General features: G+C 39.8%; 1 pseudogene; it reads right to left on the bottom strand.

Annotated features, from left to right (window-relative positions):
* Positions 1-3,715: 3,715 nt before the first annotated feature.
* LOC125922480 (exocyst complex component 3-like) lies at positions 3,716-15,915 on the bottom strand (annotated as a pseudogene).
* Positions 15,916-17,499: the final 1,584 nt, after the last annotated feature.

The raw sequence follows: 17,499 nt of genomic DNA, 5'->3' as shown, positions 1-17,499 counted from the left end.
AGAAAACCCTAAAAACCAAAATGACAAAAACAAAACAAAACAAACAAAACAACTCCAAAACAATAACAACAACAAAAACAAACAAATAAACAAAAACGAAAGGCAAAAGAAAGAAAAAAGAATTAGTGTCAATACTTCTCAATCTCTTCCAAAGAACTGAAGAGGACAGAACACTTCCAAACTTGTTTTTTGGGGCCAGTATTACCTTGATACCAAAGGCAGACTTAAAGACACTGCAAGAAAAGAAAACTTTAGACCAACATCTCCAGTGAACATGGATGAAAAAATCCTCAACGAAATACTAGCAAACCAAATTCAGCAGCACATTAAAAACATCATACACCATGACTAAGTGGATTTACCTTGGGATACAAGGATGGTTTAACATACACAAATCAATTAATGTGATATACCACATTAACAGAATAAAAGATTAAAACCACATGATCATTTCAATAGATGCAGAAAAAGCATTTGACAAAATTCAACATCCTTTCATGACAAAAACTGTCAGAACGAACAAGGAATAGAAGAAAATTACCTAACTGTAATGAAAGCTATATATGCAAGGTCCATAGCATACATCATACTCTATGGTGAAAAACTGAAAGTTTTCAGGAAAGCTCAGGAAAAGGCAAAGATGCTCATTCTCACTTTCTATTCAACATAGTACTGGAAGTGCTAGCCAGAACAACTAGACAGGTAAAAGAAAGAAAAGACATCCAAATTAGAAATAAAGTTATCTTTGTTTGCAGATGAAATGATCTGACATGTAGAGAAGCCTGTTGGAACTAATAATAAAATCAGTAAAGTTGTGGGATACAAAATCAACATGTGAAAGTCAGTTGCATTTCTATTCACTAACAATGAACAGTCTGAACAGGAAGTTAAGAAAACAAACTAATTAATGATAGCATCAGAAACAGTAAAATACCTTGGAATAAGTCTAACCTAAGAGATGAAAGATCTGTAGGCTGAAGGCTACAAAACAGTGTGAAAGGTTGAAATCTTTTCTTGAGATCAGGAAAAGACAAGAGAGCCTATTCTCACCACTCCTATTCAACATAGTACTGGAAGTCCTAGCTATATCAAATGGGCAAACCAAAGAAATAAAAGCCATCCAAATAAGAAAAAGAAGAAATAAAACTGACCCTGTATGTAGACAACATGACCTGATATATAAAAATCCCTAAAGACTCCACTAAAAAACTATTAGAGCTAATAAGTGTAGTAAAATCGCAGGTTATAAAATCAACATGGAAAAAATCAGCTGCATTTCTTTACACCAACAATTTAACATCTGAACAAGAAATGAAGAAAACAATCCCACTTACAATAGCCTCAAAAAATGGACTGAAAACTATAAGACATTGATGAAAGAAATTGCAGAAGACATGAATAAATGAGAAGATATTCCATATTCATGAATAGAAATAATTAATACTGTTAAAATTTCCATGCCATCTAAAGGTCCTTATCAGAATTCCAATGGCATTTTTTACAGAAGTAGAAGAAACAATCCTAGCATTTGTATGGAACCATAAAAGGATGTAGATTAGTGCAGCCACTATGGAAAACAGTTTGGAGGTTCCCCAAAATAGATAAATTCTATTTAAACATAGAATGCCATATGATTCAGCAATCCCAATTCTGGATATATAGCCAAAGGAAATGAAATCACTATCTTATTAGTGATTAGGGATTAGTGGAGAGATATTTGCACTTCCCCTTGTTTGTTGCATCATTTTATGAGAGCCAAGACATGGAAACAACCTAAATGCCCATCGACAGATGAGTGGATAAGTAAAATGTGGTACACATATACAATGGAATCTTATTTGGTCATAAGAAAGAAGGAAATCCTGCCATTTGTAACAACATATATGAGGGCATTATGCTAAGTGAAATAAGTTCAGCAAAGACAAACACTGGACGACCTCACTATTATGCAGAAACTTAAAAAAAAAATCATAAAAACAAGGAGTGAATTGGTGGTTGCCAGGGGCTATGGGATGGGGGAAATGGGTGATTGTGGTCACAGGGTACAAACTTCCAGAATAAGTAAGTTCTGGGGATCTAATGTACACTATGGTGACTCTAGTTAAACATAGCGTAACATACAGGTGAAAGTTGCTGAGAGAGCATGAGAGAGTAAGTCTTAAATATTCCCACACACAAAAAAGAAGGTAACTCTGTAAGGTGATGCATATGTTAATTAACCTTATTATGGTAATCATGTTGCAATACATATGTACATCAATATATATATGTGTATATATATGCGCACATATACTTTAAACTCATACAATTTTATATATCAAATATATCTCAATAAAGTTGGGAAAGAAGTTATTCTTAAAATCTCTAAATATCTCCATTTATATGGAAGCTTGTTTCACTATTTTTTTAGTTAAACTTTAATTCTGGACATGAAGAGGCTATTTACTAGGGTGACTATATTCTGGGAAAAAGGAAATACTCAGGCCTACCAAAAATGCCATTGTGGCCCATAGTGGAGGCTTACTATGATCAGGTAATGGATTCTTAACTTGAGCCCAACTCTCAACAGGCCTAGTTAGTAACTTGATTCAACCTGTGCTTTTCTCTCCCCACAGTTCCTTTATACATGGTTGGAACAGACAAACTTGAGAATAGGCAAGATCCACACATTGGCACTCTAGACCCATGGAGGTGAGTGTCATTAAGGCAGAAAGCACTAAATGGAAACCTCTGGAAATTCCCCTCATTACCAAGATAGTAAACTAAGAATAATACCTCATCCCTTAGTGAACTGTAGAAACTAATACCACAATAAAAGACTGGAACAAGGTAGGGGTGGTGATATATGTTATATTCCCACTTAACCCAATGGGGGACTTTGTAGCCAACTTCATCAGTACCTCCTAACTCTCTACTAACTGATTTTCCAGGTCACTAATTTTACCTTCTTCTTTACTCAAACATCTGTTAAACCCATCTTTTACATACAATTTTACTTCGTATACTTCTTAAATAATTTTTGACGGATCATCATTTTCTGGTAACTTTCTCCATCTTGTCACCCAATTTTTCTTGTGTGTGTGTGTGTGTGTGTGTAAACATTTTTATAGAAATTCAAATATTCTTTGTTTTCCAATAATATTCATTGACATAAAAATATCATAATATAATAATAGTAAATGGTAGAAGTTAATATAAAAGATTATAGATACAGTTTAATACCAATTTTGACATTATTTGGGGATTGTTTCTTATCAGCACATATACATGGCTGGCTTTTCTTTCCTCGTCTTTTTCATTTCTCTGAATGACTTCAGACTCTTTTATTAAGCAGCAGAGTTTTTAGAAGTCTTACATGAAAAAATGAGCAAAGGCCAAGAGGTGAATGCAGGCAGGGGCTCTTTCCCCTCCACATATATTTTCACCACTGTGATAAACAATCAACCACAAGGCATTTCACATCAGAATCTTGCCTCATAAAGATGTTTACAACAAAAATGAGAATGCTTGAAGAACAGAAGAGTACTTGTTCTTCAAGAAACCATGTCCCTGGGCACTTCACAAATATGCTTACCAGAGACAGGTACAAGGGACTAAAACATCTAATGTGACCCCTGGAGAGTCACTTTTGCTTTAATATATTTCTGAGGGTGGGGATGATGAGTGCAAACAATGTACATAAAGCTAAAAACCAAAGGTTACTTGAAAAGCTTTGTCATGTTCTACCAGCAACTGTGATTTCCTTGAAGATGGGCATGTGGTTTGGATTCACCTGCATCAGATTCTGTTCCAGGGTCTTGAGATGGTCTGCTTCATGTCCTGCCAGGCCAGTGTCCCCTCACTACCAGCAGCATGCTGACCTGGTCATCTGTGAAATCTGGGTGTTGCTAACCAGTCAAGACATCCAGATGAAGCAGAGAACGGTCAGTGAGCTTAGTAACTTCTGCAGTGGCTATGATGGTGTCACCGTACTCACCTGTATCTTTACCAAATCCAGAAGCCACGTTCCCAAACAGGAAGTGGAACTGCCCAGCCTCCCTGACCACCCTCTTGGCACCCTCCCTATGCTCCCTGATGCTCCAGAATGTGATGCGCTTCGGCATGATGGCCCACGGGGATCCCACTTGTCATCCTCCTCTTTTTACATGGCTTTTAATTTTTGGAAAAATCATTGAGATATTCTTCCACAGTGAGACAGATGATATTCACAGTGTTTGAACCTAACAGCCACTTTTTTCCCATCAGTTCACTGAGAGGTTGTTCTAAATCCAGGAAGACCTCCCGAAGCAGGCTCCTGCAGCCCTCCTTTGCAATGGTGTCTGAATTCCACCCATGTTTGGTTGGCTCAGAGATCTGCCCTCTTGCACTTCATTCTTTGAAATACTTCCTTTTAAAACCAACTATAAATTAAAGCTCTGACAGTAGTTGTTCATGGCTCTCATAAACTGAACATAATGTGGGCACTGCTGACTTCTTGGCCGTTCTCGATACAACTGAACTTCATCTTTGGATTTACTTAAAAATGAATCCATTTGCTAAAGGCACAGACTAGTCTGTGTAACAAACTTTTATTTTCAAGTCTTCACTTATCTGAGCAGCAACTTCAAGAATCTGTTCAGGACTTAGGGGAAAATGGCGGCGTAGGAGGACGCTGGGCTCACCGCGCGTCCTGCTGATGACTTAGATTCCACCTACACCTGCATAAATAACCCAGAAAGCCACCAGAGGATTAGCAGAACGGAGTCTCCAGAGCCAAGCACAGACGAGAGGCCCACGGAAGAGGGTAGGAAGGGCGGCAAGGCGGTGCGCGCTCCACGGACTAGCGGGAGGGAGCCGGGGCGGAGGGGCGGCTCAACGGCCAAGCAGAGCCCCCGAGTCTGGCTGGCAAAAGTGGAGGGGCCTGATGGACTGTGTTCCGACAGCAAGCGCGACTTAGCGTCTGGGAGGTCATAAGTTAACAGCTCTGCTCAGAAAGCAGGAAGGCTGGAGGACAAAGGGAGGGAGAGCTGCTGAGCCCCCGGACGGCAGAGCTCAGTTTGGTGGGGAACAAAGGCGCTTGCCAGCGCCATCTCCCCCGCCCATCCCCCAGCCAAAATCCCAAAGAGAACCAGTTCCTGCCAGGGAACTTGCTCGCTCTGTGCAAACACCCAACTCTGTGCTCCTGCGGAGCCAAACCTCCGGCAGCGGATCTGACTCCCTCGCTGCCACAGGGCCCCTCCTGAAGTGGATCACCTAAGGAGAAGCGAGCTAAGCCTGCCCCTCCTGCCCCCGTGCACCTTGCCTACCCACCCCAGCTAATACGCCAGATCCCCAGCACCACAAGCCTGCCAGTGTGCAAGTAGCCCAGACGGGCCACGCCAAACCACAGGGAATCCCACCCCTAGGAGAGGGGAAGAGAAGGCACACACCAGTCTGATTGTGGCCCCAGTGGTGGGCTGGGGGCAGACATCAGGTCGGACTGCGGCCCCGCCCACCAACTCCAGTTATACACCACAGCACAGGGGAAGTGCCCTGCAGGTCCTCACCACTCCAGGGACTATCCAAAATGACCAAACGGAAGAATTCCCCTCAGAAGAATCTCCAGGAAATAACAACAGCTAATGAGCTGATCAAAAAGGATTTAAATAATATAACAGAAAGTGAATTTAGAATAATAGTCATAAAATTAATCGCTGGGCTTGAAAACAGTATAGAGGACAGCAGAGAATCTCTTGCTACAGAGATCAAGGGACTAAGGAACAGTCACGAGGAGCTGAAAAGCACTTTAAACTAAATGCAAAACAAAATGGAAACGACAACAGCTCGGATTGAAGAGGCAGAGGAGAGAATAGGTGAACTAGAAGATAAAGTTATGGAAAAAGAGGAAGCTGAGAGAAAGAGAGATAAAAAAATCCAGGAGATGAGGGGAAAATTACAGAACTAAGCGATACACTAAAAAGAAATAATATACGCATAATTGGTATCCCAGAGGAGGAAGAGAGAGGGAAAGGTGCTGAAGGGGTACTTGAAGAAATTATAGCTGAGAACTTCCCTGAACTGGGGAAGGAAAAAGGCATTGAAATCCAAGAGGCACAGAGAACTCCCTTCAGACGTAACTTGAATCGATCTTCTGCACGACATATCATAGTGAAACTGGCAAAATACAAGGATAAAGAGAAAATTCTGAAAGCAGCAAGGGATAAACGTGCCCTCACATATAAAGGGAGACCTATAAGACTCGTGACTGATCTCTCTTTTGAAACTTGGCAGGCCAGAAAGGCTTGGCACGATATCTTCAGTGTGCTAAACAGGAAAAATATGCAGCCGAGAATCCTTTATCCAGCAAGTCTGTCATTTAGAATAGAAGGAGAGATAAAGGTCTTCCCAAACAAACAAAAACTGAAGGAATTTGTCACCACTAAACCAGCCCTACAAGAGATCCTAAGGGGGATCCTGTGAGACAAAGTACCAGAGACATCACTACAAGCATAAAACATACAGACATCACAATGACTCTAAACCCGTATCTTTCTATAATAACACTGAACGTAAATGGATTAAATGCGCCAACCAAAAGACATAGGGTATCAGAATGGATAAAAAAACAAGACCCATCTATTTGCTGTCTACAAGAGACTCATTTTAGATCTGAGGACACCTTTAGATGGAGAGTGAGGGGATGGAGAACTATTTATCATGCTACTGGAAGCCAAAAGAAAGCTGGAGTAGCCATACTTATATCAGACAAACTAGACTTTAAATTAAAGGCTGTAACAAGAGATGAAGAAGGGCATTATATAATAATTACAGGGTCTATCCATCAGGAAGAGCTAACAATTATAAATGTCTATGCGCCGAATACAGGAGCCCCCAAATATATAAAACAATTACTCATAAACATAAGCAACCTTATTGATAAGAATGTGGTAATTGCAGGGGACTTTAACACCCCACTTACAGAAATGGATAGATCATCTAGACACACGGTCAATAAAGAAACAAGGGCCCTGAAGGATACATTGGATCAGATAGACTTGACAGATATATTTAGAACTCTGCATCCCAAAGCAACAGAATATACTTTCTTCTTGAGTGCACATGGAACATTCTCCAAGATAGATCATATACTGGGTCACAAAACAGCCCTTCATAAGTTTACAAGAATTGAAATTATACCATGCATACTTTCAGACCACAATGCTATGAAGCTTGAAATCAACCACAGGAAAAAGTCTGGAAAACCTCCAAAAGCATGGAGGTTAAAGAACACCCTACTAACGAATGAGTGGGTCAACCAGCCAATTAGAGAAGAAATTAAAAAATATATGGAAACAAACGAAAATGAAAATACAACAATCCAAATGCTTTGGGACGCAGCGAAGGCAGTCCTGAGAGGAAAATACATTGCAATCCAGGCCTATCTCAAGAAACAAGAAAAATCCCAAATACAAAATCTAACAGCACACCTAAAGGAAATAGAAGCAGAACAGCAAAGGCAGCCTAAACCCAGCAGAAGAAGAGAAATAATAAAGATCAGAGCAGAAATAAACAATATAGAATCTAAAAAAAGGGTAGAGCAGATCAACGAAACCAAGAGTTGGTTTTTTGAAAAAATAAACAAAATTGACAAACCTCTAGCCAGGCTTCTCAAAAAGAAAAGGGAGATGACCCAAATAGATAAAATCATGAATGAAAATGGAATTATTACAACCAATCCCTCAGAGATACAAACAATTATCAGGGAATACTATGAAAAATTATATGCCAACAAATTGGACAACCTGGAAGAAATGGACAAATTCCTAAACACCCACACTCTTCCAAAACTCAATCAGGAGGAAATAGAAAGCTTGAACAGACCCATAACCAGCAAAGAAATTGAATCGGTTATCAAAAATCTCCCAACAAATAAGAGTCCAGGACCAGATGGCTTCCCAGGGGAGTTCTACCAGACGTTTAAAGCAGAGATAATACCTATCCTTCTCAAGCTATTCCAAGAAATAGAAAGGGAAGGAAAACTTCCAGACTCATTCTATGAAGCCAGTATTACTTTGATTCCTAAACCAGACAGAGACCCAGTAAAAAAAGAGAACTACAGGCCAATATCCCTGATGAATATGGATGCAAAAATTCTCAATAAGATACTAGCAAATCGAATTCAACAGCATATAAAAAGAATTATTCACCATGATCAAGTGGGATTCATTCCTGGGATGCAGGGCTGGTTCAACATTCGCAAATCAATCAACGTGATACATCACATTAACAAAAAAAAAAGAGAAGAACCATATGATCCTGTCAATCGATGCAGAAAAGGCCTTTGACAAAATCCAGCACCCTTTCTTAATAAAAACCCTTGAGAAAGTCGGGATAGAAGGAACATACTTAAAGATCATAAAAGCCATTTATGAAAAGCCCACAGCTAACATCATCCTCAACGGGGAAAAACTGAGAGCTTTTTCCCTGAGATCAGGAACACGACAGGGATGCCCACTCTCACCGCTGTTGTTTAACATAGTGCTGGAAGTTCTAGCATCAGCAATCAGACAACAAAAGGAAATCAAAGGCATCAAAATTGGCAAAGATGAAGTCAAGCTTTCGCTTTTTGCAGATGACATGATATTATACATGGAAAATCCGATAGACTCCACCAAAAGTCTGCTAGAACTGATACATGAATTCAGCAAAGTTGCAGGATACAAAATCAATGTACAGAAATCAGTTGCATTCTTATACACTAACAATGAAGCAACAGAAAGACAAATAAAGAAACTGATCCCATTCACAACTGCACCAAGAAGCATAAAATACCTAGGAATAAATCTAACCAAAGATGTAAAAGATCTGTATGCTGAAAACTATAGAAAGTTTATGAAGGAAATTGAAGAAGATATAAAGAAATGGAAAGACATTCCCTGCTCATGGATTGGAAGAATAAATATTGTCAAAATGTCAATACTACCCAAAGCTATCTACACATTCAATGCAATCCCAATCAAAATTGCACCAGCATTCTTCTCGAAACTAGAACAAGCAATCCTAAAATTCATATGGAACCACAAAAGGCCCCGAATAGCCAAAGTAATTTTGAAGAAGAAGACCAAAGCAGGAGGCATCACAATCCCAGACTTTAGCCTCTACTACAAAGCTATCATCATCAAGACAGCATGGTATTGTCACAAAAACAGACACATAGACCAATGGAATAGAATAGAAACCCCAGAACTAGACCCACAAACATATGGCCAACTAATCTTTGACAAAGCAGGAAAGAACATCCAATGGAAAAAAGACAGTCTCTTTAACAAATGGTGCTGGGAGAACTGGACAGCAACATGCAGAAGGTTGAAACTAGACCACTTTCTCACACCATTCACAAAAATAAACTCAAAATGGATAAAGGACCTGAATGTGAGACAGGAAACCATCAAAACCTTAGAGGAGAAAGCAGGAAAAGACCTCTCTGACCTCAGCCGTAGCAATCTCTTACTCGACACATCCCCAAAGGCAAGGGAATTAAAAGCAAAAGTGAATTACTGGGACCTTATGAAGATAAAAAGCTTCTGCACAGCAAAGGAAACAACCAACAAAACTAAAAGGCAACCAACGGAATGGGAAAAGATATTTGCAAATGACATATCGGACAAAGGGCTAGTATCCAAAATCTATAAAGAGCTCACCAAACTCCACACCCAAAAAACAAATAACCCAGTGAAGAAATGGGCAGAAAACATGAATAGACACTTCTCTAAAGAAGACATCCGGATGGCCAACAGGCACATGAAAAGATGTTCAATGTCGCTTCTCATCAGGGAAATACAAATCAAAACCACACTCAGATATCACCTCACGCCAGTCAGAGTGGCCAAAATGAACAAATCAGGAGACTATAGATGCTGGAGAGGATGTGGAAAAACGGGAACCCTCTTGCACTGTTGGTGGGAATGCAAATTGGTGCAGCCGCTCTGGAAAGCAGTGTGGAGGTTCCTCAGAAAATTAAAAATAGACCTACCCTATGACCCAGCAATAGCACTGCTAGGAATTTATCCAAGGGATACAGGAGTACTGATGCATAGGGGCACTTGTACCCCAATGTTTATAGCAGCACTCTCTACAATAGCCAAATTATGGAAAGAGCCTAAATGTCCATCAACTGATGAATGGATAAAGAAATTGTGGTTTATATACACAATGGAATACTACGTGGCAATGAGAAAAAATGAAATATGGCCTTTTGTAGCAATGTGGATGGAACTGGAGAGTGTGATGCTAAGTGAAATAAGCCATACAGAGAAAGACAGATACCATATGGTTTCACTCTTATGTGGATCCTGAGAAACTTAACAGAAACCCATGGGGGAGGGGAAGGAAAAAAAAAAAAGAGGTTAGAGTCGGAGAGATCCAAAGCATAAGAGACTGTTAAAAACTGAGAACAAACTGAGGGTTGATGGGGGGTGGGAGGGAGGGGACGGTGGGGGATGGGTATTGAGGAGGGCACCTTTTGGGATGAGCAGTGGGTGTTGTATGGAAACCAATTTGACAATAAATTTCATATATTAAAAAAAAAAAAGAATCTGTTCAAACATCTGGAAGCACCTGGTGGTACCCACTTTGGTCAGCTTCAGGATCAGTCTCTTTTATGTAGTCTTCTTGTTTGTTTCTAGTGCTTTTTGCAGCCAGGTAATAATGTCTGAAGTGAGAGTTGACATGTACCTGTGGAGCAGCTCAGAGACCACGTTTGGAGAAAGTGAAGGTTCCAGGACATTGACATCTACTTCGGGGCCAGCTCCATATTCTCCATCACCTCTGTGCTTGTGTAGGTATTTGAGACCCATGTCAACAAGGCTCTTGCTCTCATTTGCTTCTAGGTCTTCTGACTTGAGCTCCTGCATCCATGTTCTCAGGGTCTGGTTGTACATGTTCAGATGGCTTCCGAAAATCTCACACTGGGGAGGGAAACACTCAACCATTAGGTTTGTGGCAATGATGGGTCATCCAGGACATACTTCCTTATGATTTCCAGATGGCAGATGAACCACGTCTTCTTGGACTCCCTGGGGTCTTCCTGTGTGTCCTCAATTCTAGCAGTCAAGTTTCCATCCAAGTTTCCAATTTCTCCTTGCAATTCTTGGGCCCCTAGGGAGATATAAAGCTAGTTTGCCTTTTTTGGTCAGATACACATTGGTCAATTTTTCTTCCTTTTGATAATCCTGACGACTGAGACCAGCAAGTGGGGTCACAGGAGATGATGACCAGCAAATTCTGCAGCACCATCAACATCTGCCTGACCAGCTCATCTGAGAGCCCCTGCATGCTCCCAAAGTAGCCATGGGTGAAGGTCATGTTGTGCATGTTCCCACTGTCCATGTGGGACTGCTTGAATGTCAACCCTTCTTGAGAGTGAGCACTCCAGGTCGATCAGCTTCTGGGAGGCTTGAAGAAAAGCCCCTTGTTCAATGAGATCATGGGTCTCCCTCACAATCTGGGGGCCTGAGATGTTCTTGAGGGTCTCTGAATACTTCATGTCCTTGAGTGGCACTGAGGCTCTGTCTCCAGTCTTTGCTGACATTGGCAAAGGACTTCTGGATGTGTTTGACATCGTTCCATGCCTTGTGGAGCTGGTTCAGGCCTGTACAGCACCCCATCCAACCACAAATAGATAGTGTCCTTCCATCTGGCCTCTGTGGAGGCCTTTTTCTGGGCCTCTTTTCTGCTATCTTGCTCCACTTTGTCCAGCTGGTTCTGGGCACTGAAGCATCCCAGCATCCCTTTGGACTGCTTCAATAGCTTCCTGATCTGTCTCATTGGTGGTTATAAACCAGGTGAAATCCCTGTACCTGTCACACTAGAGTTACCCATCCTCACTGCCCCCAGCGAGGAAGAAGCATCACCCATTTTCTTGGACCCCATCTAAGTGTCACCCAATTTCTTGGACATATTCATCACAGTTACTTTAAAGTATGTCTTCTCTATTCTATCTAGATCATCTGTATTTTGTCTCCATTACCTGTTTCTTTCCTTTGGGTTTTTGGTCATTTGAGTCTCTGTATTGTCATTCATGGTAATAATTTAGATTATTATTTATTTCTTGAAGGTAGAAAAGGAATAAAAGAGACTATCAGTGTTGCCATATCTCAGCAACTAGAAGGAAGCAAGGCTCGGGAGCCTATCTGGAGGCTAATTTGGGTTGCTAGAAAAAAGCATAAATTAAGGCAGAGATAAGACTGACTATAATCATTTTTATAGAGTGCTAGATACTGTGTAGAAACTCTGAATAATACTAACTTCCAGCAGAGAGGGTTTATTTATTTTTTACTTATAGGTAGTTACAATAGGGATTGATCACCTTGATGTAATCAGGGAAGGAGAGGCACTGAATCTGACTTCAGGCTTTATGAGAACTATTCTATTTCTAGTTTGAAGTAATCCTAAAGTAGGACCTTTCAAGAACGTCAGCTGAAAGCAAAGGTTGTTTTTCTAGGCCCATCCTCTTGCCAGGCCTTGAATGCCAATTTTCCCCTCCCCAGCAGAATCCTCAATTTCTCTGAAAAAATAATCTGGAATTTTTTTTTTTTTTCAGTAGATCAGTATACTGATCAGTATATGCTCTCCAATTTTCTTTAATTATCTGGATTGCTTAGTGATTCCCGCGAGTAAAAAAAGAAGGAGGTCCATAATCAAGCTTTGAGTAATGCTAATACCTAATTGTGTTGTATAAAAGGCAAGCTGGAGGTACCATGAGAATGCATATTCAAAAAAGCAAAAGGAAAATTAGAAGATTGTCTTACACGAAAGTCAAGGGAAGACAGTTTCAGGATGGAGGGAGAAAAGTGTGATTAACTGTTCTAATTCTCTATATTGAGTGACTTACGTGTAATTAGTGATCTTGAAAGAGTATTTTTAGTAAATAATGGAGATGACAGCTAGGTTGGGGTGGCTTAAGTAGGGAAACAGAGATGTGGAAATAAAGTAGCGAATGTAGACAGCTAGTTAAAAAAGACTGCCTGTGACAAGAGGACAAGAAAAAGGATGTATCAGGGGAAAGATGGGGTTGAATAATAAATTGAAGATAAGAATGGCCTTTCTTTACTGCCTTCTTCTCAGTACCATTAGCCAGCCTTTCCCTGCTTTCCTGAAAGATGAAATGCTGCTAAGATATTTTCTTGAAGGCAAGAAAGAGTGAAAGATGGACAGCATTTCCATACCTCAGAAAAAAAGAAACAAGGCTCGCTGGGCTATCTGGAGGCTGATTTAGGTTGCTACAGAAAAGAGTAAATTAAGGCAGAGAACAGGCTGACTTCAACCATCCACCTGACCTGAGGAGTCACTGCTTTGTCTGAAGTTGCCCTCTCTCCTGCCTTTACAAGAAACAGTCAGGAGACAGCCACACAAAAGCTGCTTTTTTTCCTTTTCAAAAACAAGAGGAGGGCTGGGACATTTCCCCCTAGCTGCAGGGATCTGTTAATTGGCTCCCCAGTAAAATTACAGAAGCAGCCTGCCTGATAATGATTGTAAATGACAGAGACGATCAGGTTTACCTTGTGACGTCCCCAGGGGACTTGTAGTTAGTTTAGTCTGAACTTACCATCAGCTGCTCAGGTAGCTTTCTTCTCAGCACGCAGTGGCTAGACTCATCCTGTATTCTTTCAAACCTAATTAGCATTAGGGGCCTTTTCTCTTTCTCCCTCCCATCCCTGGAAGCCTCCTTCTTCTTACTGTCCCCCCTCCTCCTCCTCACTTTCCATGTCTCCCTAAGCATGCCAATCGAGAAACTGAGGATTACTTACAGAGGTTGGGCTCTTTTGTCTCTTGGCCTGCAAGAAACAACTCATGGCTTTGAGCTGTAGGCTACTGTCCCTCCAGGAAACTATGCACCAACTTCACTGAACTCCAACCTCCATTGACTCCTTTACAGTTTGAAGGTACTCAGCTTGAGGATTTTATAGTTCATTGTAGGTGTTTGGAATGTACTATGGGTCTTAAATAGAAGCTAATATGCCAAAGAGCTAAATGTTGAAGGAGGCAGCTTTCATTAAAACCAAATCTCCAATCTTTTTATCTTCCAGAAATATGTGGATGTGGGTATAGTTACATATGTCTGCATATGTATGTTTGTATGTGAATTGTATGTATGTGAATATGAGGATATTTAATATATATTAGATATACTATTATGTACACATATAAAATACATGTAATCTATGTGTGTGTGTATATATACATGTATATGTGTGTATGTGTGGGTATGTAACATATATTACAGACATATATTACATAGTACATATACATATATATTAATCCAAACTGTAATGTATGGGTCACTTATGGATCTTATTAAAATGCAGGCTCTGATCCAGGAGGTCTGGGACAGAGCCTACTTTCGGGTAATGTAGGTGTTGCTGGTTTGGGGACCACATTTTGGAGAGCAAATCTTAGAGAGATCTTTGCATATTCTCCTCCAGCGTCATCTTAAACCTAACTGCCCTACTCCTCAGTTCTGTGCAAATGTCGCTCCGGTATTTCTTTAAGGCTAACAGTCCACTTGATAGAGGGCATTTTTTGCTGTTTCTCAAGATGAAATTAGCAGACTGAACTGGTGTTCTGCTTTCCTGTTCCAGACAAGTCCACTGGGAAGTGCCAAAGATGATGTGAAATCTCTTTAGATTTTTATTAGTTTACTGTTATTTGTTTAATTTGCTAAATTGAGCAAGTTATGTCATGAATTTTTAGGTAATTTTTATCTATTACACTATGTGTATTTATCTATACGCATATGTGTATAAGGTTATAAATTCACTTTTGCTATTTTTTTTCTCAGCATTTTGATGTTACTGGTCCATAACCTTTTTTTTTTCCCCTTCAATTTCTCAAGGGAAATCCCTTTATAGGGAATCTGCTTTTCTGTCTAAGTATAGCTATGTCTATATGTAGACTCATTTTACATATAGACTTCTTGCTCATGACTCACTGGACTTCTGATATCTCAGGATTCTTGTATTTTATCAATTCTAAAAATTTTGTGATTTTTTTTTTTTTTTTTTTTTTTTGCATCTTCCCCATTATCTCCCTGTCTGGAAATTGAGTTCTTTATATATTAGCCTTTCTCATTCTCTCCTCCATGTTCCCTAACTTCTCTTTCATATTTTCCATTTGTTATATCTTTATTTTACATTTTATGCAAATGATTCAGATTTATCTATATGTAACATTGCTTAAGTCACATACTGAATTTTAATGTAATCAACATGTCTAGAAGTTCTGATTCTTTTTCAACCCTGCCTGCTCATTTTTTCCCCACAGTATCCTTTTCTTTCATCATGATTTATAATTATATCTTTTTAACCTTTTTCATCATTTTAAGTGTATGGCCTTTTTCAGATTGTTCTAATATCCAAAGTCTGGGGTCATGCTAACTCTCTTGTTTGATTTGTCTGCTGATTCTGATTTATGAGGATAATTTCTCATTTTATTTCTAATTTTTTATTGTGGGCATATTGTCAGTTTTTAGAAAGTTTTGAATTCATGACCCCCTCCCCCCCCCCCCCCCCCCCAAACACCAATGGAGTTTTAAAATTCTTTCCTGCAAAGCATTATTCATTTCTTTCTACCAGTTATCTCAAGAAGTTGCTTGCCTGGAATCAGATTCTTTTTCCCATTCCTTTCTCAGTTTTAAATTCCTGCCACATGGCATATAAATGGGGATACTACATTTACATATAATGTGAGCTTGGGGCTTCCATTTCTCATGATAGGTGTTTTTCCGCACCAACATCCCTAAGCAGAGATAAATTTTCTTGTTCCTTTCTTGGGTCAGTATGAGGAGCCTGTTGATTGCCTCTTACACAGATAAGCTGAGCTTTCCCTGGTGATGGTTACCTTAGGTCTCAGTTCTCGTCTGTATTTCCTGGCTCCACGTGGCATTACAGTCACAGCCATTGACGAAATAGTCCTATGGATGAGTCTTCTATCTCTCACAGACACTCTTTCTGACTATGACCTCCTTCTTGCTTCTGGCTGGAAGCTTCTACTTCTTAAAAAAAAAACTTTTTTAATGTTTGTTTATTTTTGAGAGAAGGAGCGTGGGTGGGGGGTGGGGCGCAGAGAGAGAGAGGGAGACACAGAATCTGAAGCATTCTCCAGGTTCTGAGCTGTCAGTACAGAGCCCGACACTGGGCTCAAACTCACAAGCCGTCACTGGGATCGAATTCACAAGCCGTGAGATCATGACCTGAGCCGAAGCCGGCCACTTAACTGACTGAGCCACCCAGGTGCCCCGCTTTTACTTCCTTTAAAAACTGCTATATGTTTAAAAATTCTTGTGTTGTAATTTACCTAGCATTTCTGAGAATTTGTAGCAGGAAGAAAATCCACTTGAATTCAGTTAGTCATACTGTTGAAACCATAAGTGCCCAGAGTGAGCTTTCAAAATATAAATGATGACACATCATTTTTACAGTGTTTTAAAATTGTTAAAGAGCTTCTCATTGATAGAATAACATGTTAGAATAAGATGTAATCTGTTTTTCATGGTCTAAGAATCTTTCTTAATCAGGTCCCACCCATTCTCCCAGTATCGTATCATGTAACTCTTCCTGTGGCTCGTTCCTTATCCTGTAACCATACTGGCTTGCTTTCTTTTCTTGTACATGCCAAGTTCTCTCTCCTAAAACAGTGTTTCCACAGGATTCTTCCCACCTTTCAGTGGTCCTGGATCATCATATTCTCGATCACATCAATATGCTTAGTTCCTTCCCAGTATTTGACACAATACATAGTTATCTTGCCCATTTACTTATTTATTTTCTGCCTCTAAATAGAGTGTATGCTCCATGGGGAAAGCAACTTTGTCTTGCTCTATCCTCAGCATCTAGCACAGTACCTGATACACAGTAGACAGTGAATGGATATATGTGTTCAATGAAAGAGTATGGAAGTAATGTTCAGCATCCTGTAGTTTAACTTTCTGCTTTTATAAAAAAATAAAATGAGCTGGGAAAGTAGCTGAGAAAAGTTTAAGCACTTGTCCAAGATCATAAGTGTTTAATTAGATACCTGAAACAAGTATTCCTGTCTCCTGACTCCCCTGCCCTATTTTCTTTCTGGTCACCACTCCAGTGGTTATAGAAGGCCCATATCAGGGATTTAGAAAGACAATGGATTAATAGGCTATAGGGTGATCCATGACCTCCCTCCCACTTATATGATGAATTTTGTGGAATATACACACATATTAATTTTCTGAGGAAGAAGCCTGTACCTTTCATTCAATTTTCAAAAGAGTCAAAGCTTCAAAAAATCTTAGCAACTACTGGCCTACATACATATTGTTTATGAACTATTAAGTTCCTTGCATATTTTCTCTTGTCTTTGTATCAGTTCTTCTATAAGTAATAATTGAATAATCATTAAGGAAGTGAAAGACCTATATTCTAGACACTAGAAAAGATGGACGAAATAAAGTGAAGATGATACAAATGGAAAGATAGTCCATGCTCATGGATTGAAAGAATTAATACTGTC

This window comes from Panthera uncia, chromosome B1 (assembly GCF_023721935.1).
Source record: "Panthera uncia isolate 11264 chromosome B1, Puncia_PCG_1.0, whole genome shotgun sequence".
NCBI lineage: Eukaryota > Metazoa > Chordata > Mammalia > Carnivora > Felidae > Panthera > Panthera uncia.
This window is presented reverse-complemented; position numbering and strand designations above follow the sequence as displayed.